The 17,503-nt window shown below is 35.7% G+C and overlaps 1 pseudogene; it reads right to left on the reverse strand.

Moving 5' to 3' along the window:
- Positions 1–248: 248 nt before the first annotated feature.
- LOC149543468 (uncharacterized) lies at positions 249–1,073 on the reverse strand (annotated as a pseudogene).
- Between the last annotated feature and the right edge of the window lie 16,430 nt (positions 1,074–17,503).

Consider the following 17,503-nt stretch of genomic DNA (forward strand, 5'->3'; position numbering starts at 1 on the left):
CTCCTAGGACATGGACTCCCTTTCTTTCCATCGGTGACTTATATCATTAATGTTGGGTGCTCTCTGCAAATGGCATAATCTTCCTTGTTTAAAACCATGGGATTCCTTTTTAAATTAGGCAGCTTTTAACTGTGGCTTAGCTTTTAAAGTATTAGGCTTTTAACTCAATGTGGGATTTTATATTATCAAAAGAGGTTCTTGACTACCGTGAGCTCCTTTGCATTGTTTGTAGATCTCCTTTGTTCCTGTCAACTACTTCTCTTCTTCTAACATTTCTCTTCATAACTTTTCTTCACCAAAACCACGTCAAGAAGATTAAGTCCTTTATACTTGTCCATTTCCAAATCATTAGTATTTGCACCATAGAGATCAAAACCCAAAGCATAGTCTCCAAGATTCAAAAGATGACTAAGATGAGTTTTCAAAATTGAAAATTGTGTCATTCTTTCCAAAGTCTAAAAGACGAGCAACCTGTGCATCTTCTAGTGAATACTTCAAACTACCCATAGTAATCAAACTGACATTAGCCTCAATATCCAAAAAAAACCCTCTACCAACTGCCTACCTGAATGAAGAGCCCTGAAAGGCACCCTCCAATATTGATTTGTATCCATAAATGCATGCCTTGAGGTAAATGGATCGAGTAGAATAATATTAGTACTTACTTTGGTGCACAAAACAAGAGAACCCAACTTGCCCAAATTAGAGGAAACTTTGGAAGGCATATCAAATCCTCTTTTCATATAGGACAAATTTAAAGAGAGAAAGTATACTTGTAATTGTAAGTATTATTCTTTGAATGTTGTGATACCAGCTACTTATCATTCCAACTCAAAGTAGGCACCACACTACCCAAAAATTTCACCAACTTTGAAGCATGGATCTTGCACAATAGCCATGTACTGATCTGGGTTTTTCTGAATCCTCCTATAGATGTCGCACATATGCTCTTGTTGTACATACTCAACAACATCAGCCTATTCTAATATAGCCCCACTGAGGACCTCCTTTTGTATTCTTAGATTGACCTTAATTGTTTTAGAATGGGGTTTAGTCCATATGAACACAACATGAAATTAGATGGCATGTTCTAGAAGTAGCTTCTTCGAGCTTGATGAATGTAAAATATTGTTTCAAATTTCAAGCTTTTTCTTATATTGAGATAAGAAAGAGATTTTCTCTCCTATCTAATTGAGCACACATTGGAAGCTTGTGCCAAAGAAAACATCATGGGACTTATTGATATTCTAATCTCTCAATCTAATTCTTTTTTTAGTGACATTGTATGTGAACATTTCGTTTCATCAATCCTTCCAGAACTTTAAAGAAATTCATAACATCTTATGAAAAAGTACTTGATGATAAGTGCATATTGATGGAATCCTTTTGACCAATTTGACTTGCACTGATACCCTCATATCACAGTATCCTCATCTCTAAACACCATATTAGTCTGACGAGATTAATTGGGCCCCAAAGTGGGTCTAACTAAAAAAAAAATCATTTTTAGACAACTAATATTTCATACTGATATCATGAACATCTGATATTGACTAAGATCAAAATTGAGCACTGAATTATCCTCAAAAAACTCATTTTTGCCCCTCAAATCCAACTGTCATTTTAGTGCTAGAAGGTCCTTTGACTGGCCTTAAAAATTGATCTAGACCTCTAACTGGGATTTGAAATCAACAATATTGATTCTCTATTCCACACATTTTTACCATTTCAAATCTCATCTCATGATGAATTCGGGGTCAAAAGATATTGACCATTGAAGTTGCACTTTCAGAACTACCTACAAGAAAATAAGTCAAAAAACATAAATCACGTTCAGATTTGACTTTGAAAACTGGGTAAATTGACACTTGGGGAAAAAAAACTTAGGGAATTGGTTCATTGTCATGAGGAGAGCATAAAACTACAATTTGGGCTCATGATGAATAACTAGGCTTAAATGGAAAGCGATCAAAGTGGGCTACTCAAATTTGCAGATTGGAAACAATGTCAAAAAAGCATTTTTTGCAAATGGAATGCACCTAGAAAAGTGTGCAGACAGATTCATCAAGCCCTAAAAATTGGCGCACTTGAAGCATTTTTAGAGTAAAACACAATGGTATAATCCATTCAATATCACCTATCATAGATTTCAATTTATGACATCACAAATATTGATCAATCTGCATTTCTTGACACCAGTAAAAAGCTAGAAATTGTGCTTGGAATCGCATTTGAAAACTAATGAAACATATTTGTAATCAGCTCAAAATTGAAACATAGTAATTTTTTGACTACTAAAATGTAGCAAAAAAGGAATTTTATCATTTTGGTCAATTGGTCAAAAGTTATAACTCATCAAACAGGGCCTTCCAGAATTCAAAACTAATTGCATCAGCATGACACAATTAAATGACCAACATTGAGGGATTCAAAACCTAGTCAAACAGATTCAAAATGACTTAAAATCTAAAAAATAGGCTCTATGGTATGGACACTATACATTCCCAAAGTGGAAAGTCATGAAACATAACTGCATGCAAGATATTCAATTGCAAACAAGGCCTCCTGTCATTGTTTGATACTTAGGTGAAAATGAAAAATTTGACAAATACTCAAAATGGGACTTTACGAAATGGCTCAAAATGGAAATTTAACTTCATGAAACACATAGATGTGCTGAATGAAAGGTGCTAGAAGCATTAAACACCTCATAGGGCTCAAAAGTATAGCCAGGTATTGAAGCCTTCAATTTTGAGTGCCAACAAATCTAATACCCTAAAATATGATGATGTAATTGATGTTATTTTAAGTGAGAAAACTCATAAGAAAACCTAATGTGGATCTACATTAGGAAGTGCTTTGAATGCACAAAGCAAAGGAAGAATGATTGAGAGAGGAAATAATTCTGGAAATCATGGGAAATCAAGAGGAAAGTCAAAGAGGAAGAGGTCTCAATCCAGAGGATTGAGAGATTATTGGTACTATGGAAAATTGGGGCATAAGAAGAAAGATTATTTTTCTTGAAATAATAATGAAGGAGATAAACCAGAAGGGAACAAGGAGGCAAATGTGGTAAGTAACAAATCTGAAGAGGATGCTTTGCTTCTGTATTTATAAAGTGTTGATGATTCATGGGTTTTAGATTCTAGTTCTTCATTTCATGCTACATCTCATACATGTTATTTCATTAATTATGTCCAAGGGGATTTTGGGCTTGTTTATTTGGGGGATAATGAACGTTGTTAGATTGTTGAAAAGGGAAAAGTTAAGATTACGTTGCAAAATGGGAATCATCGATTACTACATGAGCTAAGACATGTTCTAAGGATGAGTAGGAATTTAATTTAAGCAAGGCAACTCGACAATGAGGATTATGTAGTTACTTTTAATGATAAAAGTTGGAAGGTGTCAAAAAGTTCCTTTGTAGTAGCAAAAGGTGTGAAAGTAGGAACCTTATATCTTTGTACAAGTCATATTGTTCCTTCTACCTTGATTTTTTCAAAGAAAAATGAATGTTGAGGAAAAATTGCTACAGTTGAGTCGAGAGAGCAAATAGTTGTTGTAGATTCTAATACAATGTTGTGACACAATAAACTTGGGCACATGAGTGAGAAAGCTATGATCCATTATCCCATTTTCCCTCCTTCCCATCCATCCCCTCTCCTATAAAATTATAAGGATAGGGCCCATACCAAACCTAAAATTATAGGGCTAGGGCTAGGCTAGGGATATGTTTAGGGCCCATACCTAACCTACCCCAAAAATTCTAGGGATATGGCTAGGGCTAAGCTAGGGATAGGGCCTAGAAAGTTTTACTAGGTCTAAAATGTGTCAATATGGATTTTTGTGAAAGTTGTGTGTATGAAAAACAAAAGAGAGTGAGTTTTGTGAAGATTGGTGTAGCATCTAGAAAATAGGTTAAAATGCATAACATACTATGAGCAAATCACAAAACTCAATAATCATATATTAGCACCCACTAGTCTACCATGAAAGCCAAACTAATAAAGAAAGAAATAGAAACCCCCTCTTTCATTTGTAGCTCCCATGTCCTTCTTTCTTCTCCAAATTATTCTAGCTCCAATTTGCCTATAGTGCACACAAAATTGAAGCAAAAGTCTACGATGTGGATAATGCCATGAGAATACTTGAAGTTGTGATTTAGTGCGAGAGCAAGAATGCAAAATGCAAAGAAGCCAAGGACTTAAAAAATGCTCAAGAATTAGGACCAAGGACTCAATACTTCAAGGATTCAAGGACTCAAGGACCAAAAATGAGAGAAAGAGTGTCCAATTTATAATTGACATGGAGGATGAGAGCATTGGATTTGTCACCCATGGATATGCGATGTGGCAAGAGATTCCTTTGAGAATCCATGATGCATATGAAAAAATATGCCAATTGTGAGATTCTATGACACATGAAAGTTAAACTTGGCTAAATGTGGAAGAGAATCTATGACGCGTCATAAGATACCTGAACCCACTTAAAGCCAAGAATCTATGACGAATAAGCCAAATAAGGAAATGTGTAAGAGAATAAGAATATTTGTTTATGACATATCTTATCCAAATGTTAAAGGAGAATCCATGAGGTATCATATCCATGTCATGCATGATGATGCAATATTTTATGGAATATTTGAATTAAAAATCCTTTTATTCCAAAAAATAAGAATTAGTAGAAAATGGAATTAATGATGGAAAATGGAACTTAGGAAATTGTAAATTTCCATGGTTTGCAGGTAATGAACCAATTAATTAATAAAATTAATTAATTGAGGATGATAATTAGGAAGAATAATTAGAATGAATAATAGGATTAAATTATGGGTTATTTAATCCTATAGGAAAAATTAGTAGATGATTGGCCTAATTGATTAAATAAATGCGACAATATCCTTTAATGAAAATGTGATGATGATAGATAGACCAAAGCCATGGTCAAATTAATTGATAGATTGAAATTGATAACATGCCAAGGATACATCACATGAATTGGTTGATATATAACATTTAACTGACATCGTAAATGCTACAGGATTGAAATTGATTGAAAGAGGTTTGATCATAATAACATCGACGAACACTGTCAATATTATTAAAATGGTTGATAATGCCATGATTTGACATTGAAAGCCTCAAAAATGTCAAAGATCAAATGACAAATGATAGTTTGACCTAGCACTAAGAGCCGCGACAGTACTAAGGTCAGAATGATAAGATTGATAGGTTGATACGTTTCCAGGGCACTGAAAGCTACAACAATACATAGGAGTAGATAAATGATGATTGATTTAGGATGTTTGATATGTTGTGGGTTGATTAGGACTAATTCCAAGTGATTTTAGGTTCATTTGGGGTGATTCTGAGTTGATTTGAAATGTTTTTGAGTTGATTTTCTATGATTTCAAGTTGATATGAAATTGATGTGAAAGGGGATACAAATGATAAAGTATGATCAATTTCAGCCAAAATATCAGAGTTAGTAGAATGAGAAAATTAGACAAATTAGTATGAAAAAGTGATGAAATTTTAGATGCGAACCATTTTTGATCGTCTACATTTTGCCCCTCTTTGATACAATGTGATTTAAAGCGTTGTGTCAAAGAATAACTAGTGAGAAAGCCAGAACATGCCCTAGTAGGGATGATATCTATGGGTGACCCCTAAATAAATAGACTAAGATAAGCATATGATAATTCAATTTTTTGACAGCAAGAAGAAAAAACTATAGCAACTGACAGAATGAAAATCAGAGCTAAGATGTGAAAGTTATGAGTCTCAAAGTGTAGAACAGGGTCAATCCAGAGCTCGAGAGTAATTACATGGGTTACCACTCAAGAAAGACAAAAAATTATGAAATTGATAGTTAATGTTGTCTAAAATGAAGATATGAATCCAACGCAACTGACGGATTGCAAATCCAAGTTAAAACACAAAAGTTATGGGCTCCGGAGTGCAACATAGGGGCTTTGGGAGCAGTTCTGGGTATCCTAGGTCCCCAACTATGCCCAAACTCTACCAAGTGCATCATTGATGCACTTGATAAGCCCAAGTGCATCAATGATGCACTTGGGAAGCCCAAGTGGTCTCAGAAAGTGCAAAATGTGCTCGAAAAGGCCCTGGGGGCCAAAATCAACATGACGGGGGGCAACTAGGAGCCCAAGAGTAATTTCAAGGATGAACACTCAATATGGTGACCAAATAATGGAAATGATAGCTCATTATGTTAACAAAAAAAATATAAGTCCAATGCAACTGACAGTTTGTAAATCAGAGTTGAAATGCAAAAGTTATGGCCTCCGGAGTGCAACATAGGGGTTCCGAGAGCAGTTCTAGATAACCTATGTCCCTAAGTGCACCCAAACTCTACCAAGTGCATCAATGATGTAGTTGGAATGACCAAGTGCATAAATTACATAGTTGGAAATCCCAACTACACCTTGAAAGTGTAGATTGCACCCTAAAAGGCTCTGAGCTCATAATCAACCCGATTGGACTCGGAATGCCCCGAAACTTTGCGTGCATGCCCAAAATGATGGAAAGATATCAGAGCATGAGTTAAATAATAAAAAATGGTCATATTTGGTCAAATATGATTGAAAAATGTCAAACTAAGGTTGATCCAAGTGGAAAGCCATAGAAAGTTGATTGACAATGCAGGATGATGCAGGAATGCATAAATGCAAGATGAAGATGATTTGGTGAATCAGAAGACATGATCATGGTGATAGAGAATGAGATGAAGAAGAAATATGAGGTGAGGAGATATTAGTTTGATGGAAAGAATTTTGCTTCTAGAAAGTGCACTATATGTCAAATAGAGCTTTATTTTGATATGGCAAATGGAATGCAATGCATCATGGCATAAAGGGCCAAAGTGCAAATGCAAGCCTTTTGCGTAAACAAGCATAATGCAGACAGAGAATGACCTTGTCCTTCTTGAGGCATATGTACATGCCCTAAACTCTCAAAGGTACATTTTAACATACATAAATAGAAAAAGATGACCATGAACCATCCTGACCACTCTCATAGATTAGTTGATATCATCAAGTAGCATAGGGACATGATCAAAGAAAAACAAAGAAAAAATAAATCACTCACTAAATAGTGTGAGCCAACAACTATTCTTGTTTGTTATTACTTGCTTTTGAGTTCTTTTAGGTGTTCAGATGGTGTTTGACATGTTCATGATGTGATAGTGTTGTTTGTGGATTCAGTTGATAAGTTCATAGTGACATGTTGGATTGATTGTTGGTTCACATTGCTTAGATAGTGTGATTTTCATGAAAGTGTAGTGCTTTGAGTTTCAGTCTACAAAGTCTAAGTGTGTACACAAAAGGGATGGTTATGTATAATAGATATGTACAAGGTTTATTGCAAATTTTTGATGGGTTTTGTGATTTTTAGGGTTTTTGGGGATATTTGTTTTTTTTGCATTTTTTTAAGGACATTTTATGGTTTTTAGTGATTTTTTCAGGATTGTATTTGAATGTTTAGGATTTTTTCAAGACATTATGTGATTTTTAGTGATTTTTAGTGATTTTTAGTGATTTTTTGAGGATTGTATTTGAATTTTTAGGATTTTTTTAGGATCATATAAGCATATACAAGTGTTAGCTCCAATATGTTATGTGATAGGTTCAATGGATAAAAAGTGCTTAGGGATATGCCCCCAGTTCAAGTTTAAACTCATGCACCATGTAGGTAATATGCCCATAGACAAGATGCAACTATGTACAAAGGCCAATAAAAGAGTGTATGCAAACTTTTGATGCTTAGGAAAGATAACAAAGAACATTAACCAATTCATCAGCCATGATAAGGGACCAAGGATGTCTTGCAATAGGAAGAATATGATCAAGGAATGATAGAGGGGGAAAAGACTAGATGGAATCCCAATAGATGGAGGAGCAACACTAATTACACATGGCACTTGTTTGCCAAGTTTTCACCATGGTACTTGCCCAAAGTGCCTGTTTGCCAGGTTTTCACTTTTGGACAAAATTTTTCTCTTGACTCAAATTTTCGTGCCAAGATGCATGTTTGCTAGGTTTTCATCAAGGCATCCATTTTTTCATGACTTTTTGCTCTCTTTTTTTGATATTTTTTTCAAGACTTTTAGATGGAATCAAGAATGTCACTGATAAATGTTGAGAAGATATTTGTTGTTGGTGCTGCTAGCTGATGAGCTTTAGATCCATAATTGACCATAACTACACAAGATTTGTTCTAATTTTGTAGCTAAAATGAAACCACCAAAAAGGCCTCAAGATATACCATCATGTACCATATGTAAGACAATGTTTTTCTCTTGCGAATCAAGGCATTTGAGGATAATTGGGTCAAAGGATGTTGTGTATGGAATATTACTAATGATGACATATGTAAAGGCTTGTTAGAGAAGGATTTGATCTTGGGTGTTGGGCAAATTAGATAGCTAGATGTGGGGATAAACAACTGGATATATGGGAGGGTTGGGAGGGTTGAGGCCAATGACCTTCCACAAGAATGCTAATCGAGAGAACTCAAAAAGACTTTGTGGCATGTTGAACATTGGAACACTGATATTCATGGCATCATATTTTCATTTTGTATCCTTGGGAGCTGCTTAGCTTTTGATTTTTTATGGTCTAATGGTGCCTTTCAGTTTTCACCAAGAGACCTATGCTCATTATTTTTTTCTCTACTGTCAGATGGAGTTGAGTCCCAATAATATGCCAATGTGTTCACTTCAGGAGAAATTGCTTCTTTATGATTATTGTCCATAATGCCTCCATATATTTCAAAAAATTTTATAAGAGTATCATCATCATCGAATCGATCAAAAATTGGTGGTCCACATTGGTCCCAATCCAATAGTTTAGGATAATGTGAGGGGATTTCATCATCAATACTGAATGGGCTTTGGTTGAAGGTAGATATATGGGTATCTGATTCAACTGGGTCATTGGGGTTATGCTCAGAAGCTAGAGGATTGTTGGTTTCAAGTGGGATATCCTCAGATGCCTTTTCATCATTCAAAACATCCATAGTCTTACACATAGGTGATGTAGTACTAGGAGGACCTATTTGTAATGGTTTAAATCTAAGCCCCAAACTAGGAGGTCATCCTTTTGTAGTGATAGGTTCAATGATTCCTTGTTTTTGAGAGCCAAGACCACTATAGCCATCATAGCCTTGTTTTTTCATGATGGTAAACCCAAGTACATACTTGCTAGAAGATATCAAAGTGGGTTCTCATTCTGCTTTTTCTTTCTCCATACAAATAGAAGTATTCTCATTGATAGAAGTATCATTCTTTGTACTGATCTCTAAATGTTGTGCTTGAAGTGGTTGTGATTTACCATGAGATTGGGGAGAAACTCATGACTCTCTAATGTGAGAGACTTGAGACATAAAGTACTCTCCACACCCATTGTCTTCAATCTTAATCTTTTCGTTGACTTTACTGAGTAGTATATCAACATCCACATACTTAGAGGAATTTGTGGGTTGTGCTTCATTGTTTGTTGGGATTTGGAATCCAGTAGCATCTCTTAGATTAACACAAAACTAGAAAGGATCTGGATCACCGGGGATGGTATCCTCTATGTTGTGACAGGAAAACTTTAGACATTGATGATATGTAGAAGGGACTGCTTTAATAGCATGAAGCCAAGGGCATCCTAGTATCATGTTGCAATTCATTTCTATATCTAGGACATGGAACAATGTATCTTTAGTAGTTGGACCAACTCTGATAGGTAATGTGATGACACCCTTGAAGAAGCATTCACCATCATCATAAGATTTTATTGTGATTCTTTGAGAGGGATCTACATCATCTTTAGAATAACCCAAATTGTTGACAACCTTAAGAGTATAGATGTTCAGTCTTGCTCCTCCATCTATTAAGACACGCCTGACTTTGGCATTATGGATGAAGACTTTGAGATAAAGGGGATCATTATGGTTAGGTTTGTCCTTAGGAATATCTTGAGGGGAAATGGTGATATGCTATGAGGCAGATAGGTTCCCAACCATGGCTTGGAACTGGGCAAGATCAATGTTATTTGGGATGATTGACTCTTTAAGGGCTTGATCCAAGATCTTCTGATGTTGGGGAGATGCACGCAGTAGGTCTAAAATGGATATTTGTGCAGGGTTTTTGCTGAGTTTTTCAACAAGGCTATAATCAAATGAACTAGGAGAAGTAGGTCTACTTGGGGGTGTAAGTCTAGTAGAAGTAGTAGGTCTAGATGGGGTTCCAGGTAGGGTGATCTTGCTATGGCATGTAGTGACAGCACAACGAGGGTCTTCAACCTTCAATGTGAATGTAGATATGAGAAAATCAGACTCATTAAAGCAACTGATGGTGTAGTCATAGCTAGTGCATGTGTAATTCACATTACCTTGTGAGTTTGAGTTTGAACTTGAGGATTTCTCTTTGTCATGATTACCCAAAGGATCTTTGAAAATAGTGTGATTAGAATTGGATTCTAATAGTGATGGATCAACTGTGATTAAACCATCATTAATAAGGTCTTGTATTACATGTTTCAATTGGAAGCATGATGAAGTCTTGTGTCCTTTAGTGCGATGGTAATCACAATACTTTTTGTCATCCCACCAATATACTTTAGTTAATGGTTCATCTTTGATTGGGGGTAGCTACAAGAAGTTATTACTCAGTAACTATTGTAATGTAGTCTCAAGTGGTATTCCCAATGCTATGAATTTCTTGTCTTTGGTTCTAGGATGTCTTTGAGGTTTGTCTTGCATGGAAGTCTCAGTTTGCTATTGTGGAGCTGATGTTTGATTAGAGGTTTGTGAATTTGTAGGGTTTGCACCTTTCAAAGTTAGTTGAGGTTGTGCTATGCTAATTGTGTGAGCATCTACAATGCTATCATTAGTCACATTCTTGTTTTTGGAGAAAAAATTTTCCTTGTCATTAGATGAGTTGGTGTTTGTGTTTTCTTTGTTTATCTTAAGGATTCCCTTACGAATAAGAGCATCTTTAATACTAGCCCCTTTTTTCATCAATTTAGAAATGGTGCTTGACTCTTGATTTTGAGTTCATACATTAAGTCTGGGACTAAGTTTTCAATGCACAAGTTTACATGTTGTTCTTCAAGAATGTCTAGTGAGCATTGACTAACTAAGCTTCTCCAAAGCAGTAAGAATGTGATGAATAATTCTCTCGTCTTTTGTTTAGTTGAGCACAAATCAGAAAGTGTCACCTCATTTGTAATGTTAAAGGAAAAGTGGGAGATAAACTTTTCTGCTAGCTCTTACCAAGATTTGATATTACCAAGAAGTTTGGAGTACCATTCAAGTGCGGGCCCACCTAGAGAATGAGGGAAAAATCTCATAAGGTAAGTGGGTTCATCACTGAGTTCAGTACATGAAGCACAAAATTCTTAGATGTGATCAACATGGTTTCCTTTTCCTCAGTATTTTTTGAACCTTGGAGCTTCAAAGTATTTTGGGAATGAAGGCATGTACAGACTTTTATCGAATGGGTTAGGACGTAGGTCCCTTTTTGTATACAGAGCCTGTTTCTTTTGGACTCCCAATGCCTCAACTTGTTTGGAAAGTTGTTTGAATTGTTTTAATAGTTCTTCATTGGGGTTTTGCATGATTTTCTTTCCTTCAAGTCTTTTGTGTCTGTGAGTAGACCGTTTGTTGTGGCAAGAGCTATGTCTACTTGATTCTGACATTTTTGTGTCTAATGAGTCTAGTGAAGTATCACTAGGTGGTGGAGGTATGTTGGCACCTCGAAGATAGAAGGGTCCTTGTTGTTGGAGAACTTGTGGTATTTGATGTGGCACTTGTTGAGGGATTGACTATGATTGTTGTACCATGTGTTGTTGTTGTGCCATGTGTTGTGGTTGTTGTTGGGATACCTCTATTGGTTGTATGTGAGACCATGTACGTGAGTGTTGTTATAGGGGTATCTATTGAGGTTGTTGTGCAACATGTTGTTTTTGTAACAAATGTTGTCGGTATGCAATTTGTTGCTCAAGGCATATTTGATATTTTTTTTGTCATTTGAGTTGTTCTTGTTGTTTAGAAAACATTGCTTGTTATTGTTGGAATTGTTGCTGAAATTGTTGTTGATAAATTGTGTGTAAGTCAAGTGAGTTCACATGGGATTGCGTATTAGGAATTTTGGATGTTTTCCCCACTTGAGGTTGTTGTTGTTGTGGTTGATGTTGTTGTTGATATGTGGGATGTTTGTCAAGTAGATGTAGACTTGGTTGCAACTTGGAAGTTTTGATTCCTTGTACCACTATAGATTGTTGCCGTGGGGGTTGACTAAGTCCTTAAGAATTGAATGTCATGTTTGGATTGTTGTTTTGGTACCTTTGTGTGTTAGATGTTCCTACTTGTGACATCATATTGACTTGAATATGAGATGTGTCCCTGTTGGGAATGGGCATAATGTCAATAAGGCTTTTCCTTTGTGTGTCCATAGGCATAGTTGCACTTGATGTTTCACATGTTGTACTTATGAGAGGCTCCATAGCATTTGATGTCATAGCACTTGGTAAAGTTAGGAGCAAAGGTGTACTTTTTTGATTTGCCTCAAAAGAAGGTATGTCTAGCATCCCTAGAGCACAAGTCCCTCTAGGTGCATCTTGTTGTTGTGTCATGTGACTAAAATCAAGTCTTAATGTCCTTTTGGGGTGTTTATAGATTGGTGGTATTTCGTTGAACAAGGGGTTAACATTGATGTGTTCAAATGTACTTTACAGGATTTCAATGGTTGATTCTTAATGGGACCTTATAGGTTCCATTATCATGTTTGAAAACTCCAAAGGATTTTTTCCCTTATCCAAGTCCAAATTGATCATGGGTTGTATGTTTTCAATAGTTGTGTTGGTTTGATGTTTGGACTCGGGTCCTTCCATGTTTGGGTTGAATTTGACAATTTCTTGGGCTGCCAAAAGTTTGAAGTTTTTATGAAATTTTTTGTCTTGACAAGCTCTAGCCATTTCTTCATTAGTGATGCCATAGTCAGTGTCAAAGTTATCATTGATTTGTATAGTACCTTGTTGTATGTTTGATGTGTTATAGTTGAAGGTACTTGTGTTAGGTTGGCTAAATTCAAAGGAGTGTGATTGTTCATCTTCAGGTGTGGTTGGTACACTTCCTCCTCCTTTTGGTATTGGCATGAATATAGGTTCAAAGTCAGGACTCCATTGAACCATCCCATGTGTGGGGGAAGTGTTTGGAGGAAATCTCATGGTAGATGCATTGTTTGAGGTTTGTTGTGTCATAGCTTGATTATGAGGATCTTGCGGATACATGTTCAAGGGGTCTACTAGTAATGGTTGTGATGCCTCGATTTGGTCTTCATCAAAGGTTTGTTGGGTTTTCTTTTTCTTTCTCTATCTTGGATGAGGTTTTGGTTGTGCTTGTGCCTCAAAAAAAAATTTTGATAGAGTTCCTCAGGTCTTTGAGCTGATTGTGACCTAGTAAGTGTAGACACCTAAAAATCCTTTAGAAAATAAAGTATTTTTATTTTCTGAAAAATTCCCGATGACATCATCATTTATTAATTAATTAATTATTTAATTAATTAATTAATTTTTATGCCATTAAATCCTTTTATCTTAATTAAAAATATTTAATTAAGGAATCCCTCCCAAAAATGTTTAAATCTTATTTAAACATTATTTCCTTATTTATTAATTATTTAATTAATAAATTGACCAAAAATCCTAAAATAAATAAAAAATTTATTTTTTTCCCAAAAGTTGGCCAATTTCCTTATGACCAATAACCTCTTCCAAAATCTTCTAATCCTTCTTTAATTTTGATTAAAGGCTAATCCCATCATTTCCTACCCCTAATCCTAACTCAAAATATTTAATTAAGATTAAATATTAATCCTCATGTTTATTAAAAAAGTTTTAATAAATATCTCCTCAACCCAAACCCTTGAAATAAATAAAACTTTATTTATTTCCTAAAAATCTAATTTATCCTCATCCTAAGAAATTCTAGACTATTCTAGAAAGTCTTTATCCTCCTCCAAAATCTAGACTCTTCTAGAAGATGTCTTTAAACCTAATCCTAATCCCCTCCTAACCTTGTCACATTCCCTAAACATGGGTTAAAACTTACTAACCCAAGCCAAAGTTAACAAATATCTCTTCCTTCACCCACCCTCATTAAATGTCATCCACTTGCCTATCCTTAAGCTAATCCTAAACCATCCTAATCCATCCTCTAATCATTTTCACAAGCCTAAGCAAGCTTAAAACCTTCCTAATCAAGTCCAAGTCGAATTTGCTCTCATCACCCTCAAAATATCTCAACCATAAAACTTTATGAAGTCCACTAGGTCATAAATGACTCTTACAAGCCCTTTTATTGCTCTTACAAGTCATTATGAGGGTCTTTATGAAGATTTTATCTCTTGAGCCTCCTTTGTTGACTCATCCTTGCCCTTTCCTCCATCCTCTCACCTTGTGACATGTGTCACTCCTTGATTGGCTATAAGGAAGCACAATCCATGTGCTCTCCTCTCATGCAATCTGAGCCCTCCATGAGCTTTTTCCCATCCTTGCATCCTAGCCCTTGATCCCTCAAGCCCTTTGCCTATTTAAGGAATCCTCTCCCAAGCCATTTTAACACAATCCATGAAGTAAATTCATAATTCCATTTTGAGAAGCCATTTTACATCAAAACCATACACTCACACCCAAATTCCAACTCCATTTGAAGCCCTTTTTGAAGCATAAGCTTGAGCATACATCCTATCTATTTAGACAAAGCTACTCAACAAGAGAGCTTCTCATTGAGAGAGCCCATTAATGGCTCATATTCTCAATTGAGAGTTCATCTTAGTCTATCTTGAAGTTTATGAATTTTGTTTAGTTTGTAGAAGCTTTACTTAAATTTGGTTTCTATTAGCATACTAACATTGCTCATATACATTTTGGCACGCCTGGTGGGACCCTGCATGGGTCATCTTCATTAGCTTTTTTAGTCAAGTTTTGTATGTCATTTGCTGATTTTGGCTAATTTTGCTTGTTTTTGTGATTGGTAGGATTGTATAAATTGGTTTTGTAGGTCCACATGAGCATGAAGAAGACAAAGGAACTCATAGTCTATCTCATAGTATTTGCAGATTTTTCAAGCTTATAGGTGGACAAAGAACTTGAAATTCTTCTTCCTCTTCTTGTCTATATTCTTCTTATTCCATCTACTTCTTCTTCTTCTTCTTGTGGGAGATCTTGGCCATTTTTTTTTAAGGAAGCAAAATCATACACACTTCTTTTTAGTGCTTAAAATGAACCCCCAAATCATACTTAAATCCATTGAAAAATTAAAAATTTGCAAAAAAGAAAAAATCTTTTAACAAGTGAAACTAAACCAATCTAATCATTTGCATCCTTGCAACATCAAGGTTTTAGATGAATTCATGCAAAATTAGGAACACTTCATTTTTGAGAATTTAAAAAGAACTTCAAGTTTCCATTTCAAAAGGTTCAAAATCAACACTAAGTGCACACTAAAGTTCTTTTAAAAAATCTCATGAAAACTAAGAGTCCTAAATGGTTGCCAAAAATTGTCCTAAAAGCTTTGTTATTTGTTCCAAACAAATGTCTTATTGCAAAATCTTGAATGTTTCTTAGGTTTTTCATGCATCAAAACAATATAGGAATATCATTTTTGGGCTTAAAATATGAAAACTAGAACACAAAGTCTTGCATGAAAACCAAAGTCCAAAGAGTCATTTTCTCTTTTGAGTCCAAAAAAAATCTTGAATGATCTAAGGTTAAAACAAAGCACTTCAAAGTTCTTAAAACAACACACAAAATCTCAATCTTGAATGCTCAAAGGAAAAAACTTGAATGTTTAATCACTTGTCTTTGAATGCATGTTGCTAAAATCACTCTTGAGTGCCATGGATTAAAATCAAGTTTGTTTTTTTTATGAATGCATGATTAAAACAACAAAATCCAATCTTGAATGCCATAGATCAAATAATCATCTTTTGGGGCATAAAAAGAATCCACATTTTTGAAATCTTCTAAGTTATAAACACTAATAAAGACACTTTGAGTAAGTTTGTAGTTGGACTCACCCTCTTTAATCACCCATCAATTTAACCATTGGTTGCAATCTCAGTGCCATCTATGGGGATGGGTCCACCTAAGAGGGTGTTAAGTGCTCCACAAAGACCAAACTCCACTCACTTGGGTCTTTAGTAATTTTTCTAAGTTAGAAAATTCCTTGAATGTGCATTAATCTCACTCACACTTCATTTGGTCATAAAAATTGGACAAATCTTGACGTGGAGGGCCTCTGGGCATGCGCTTGGAAATTGAGTTTCACACATCTTTGTTTTGGGCTTAAAATAAACTCACACTCAATCTTGAATGCCTAAAAATCAATGAACATCGCATGGTCTTGACGCATTTTCAATGGCACTCGCATTTCTTATGTTGACGATCTCTCGACTTTCATTATGCTAATGACGCTGTCAAATTGGAATGAACATTGTATGCCATAATCACAAGTGTCTTCAATCATAGCTTACAAAATTTAAATCATCAATTGGAATGAACGCGTGTCTTTTAAAGCCCAAGATCATGTATGTGGTCTTGTTTTACACTTTTTAGGAGGCTTGCTTGGGGATTTCATCACCCCTTGGGACGACCTCAACTCCAGCGTTCCGACGGAGTATAAAGATCGGGAGGTGAATCCAAAGACACCTCTCTTGGGATCAAAATTTTGTCACTTGGGCTAAGCCTCAAGGAACTTTATACCCTTGAGAAGTGAAAGAGGAGAAGTGGGTTACCGCTCCTCTCGGCTGTGTGACATCTTTTTGGTTTCATCTACGGATTTGGGCCTCACATACCTTGCGTATATCGAGGACTCCCTAGCTATAACAAATTTCATCCTTGTAGAAAGCTTCCTAGGATGTTGGTGTGTTTGACGTGCTTGCTCAAAACTTTTGTTTTCTTATTTTTTCATAGTTTTTGAATGAATGTTTGCCAACTTTGGTAAAAATCCCAAAAAATTAGGAATCTCCCAACTCAAGGCATACTTAGCGTAGTCACTGCCTCATCAGAAGATCATCCAAGCTCCCTTAGTTCTTTTCTTTAGAACAATCCCAAATCCAAAGTCCATCCAAATCATCCCCCCAGCTAGCTAGCAACCTAATCCAAAATCACCAAAGCCTTTAAAGAGTTGTTGTCACTTTGTCAAAATTTGCTATCCAATCAATCTATCCTACCAATCAACCAATCTCACCAAGGTTATCCCTTTGACAGAGCATTGTCTAGGGTAATCCAGCTTTGTCACTTGTATCCCTCATCACCTTGAGCTAAAGGTTGGGATCCACAAGTGGTCAATCTCGTGTCATGCCATAGGATCACTAGTCTATCCTTAAGTTGACACAATCACCACGAATCCTACACATAGGAAAGCAAAACTCTCACTTTTTGATAGCATACCCTTGAAGTCTTCCACCCACAAGAAAGCCAAAAATCTCT

This window comes from Cupressus sempervirens, chromosome 8, assembly GCF_028749045.1.
Source record: "Cupressus sempervirens isolate cs-2001-9-10 chromosome 8, ASM2874904v1, whole genome shotgun sequence".
NCBI classification, from domain to species: Eukaryota; Viridiplantae; Streptophyta; class Pinopsida; order Cupressales; family Cupressaceae; genus Cupressus; species Cupressus sempervirens.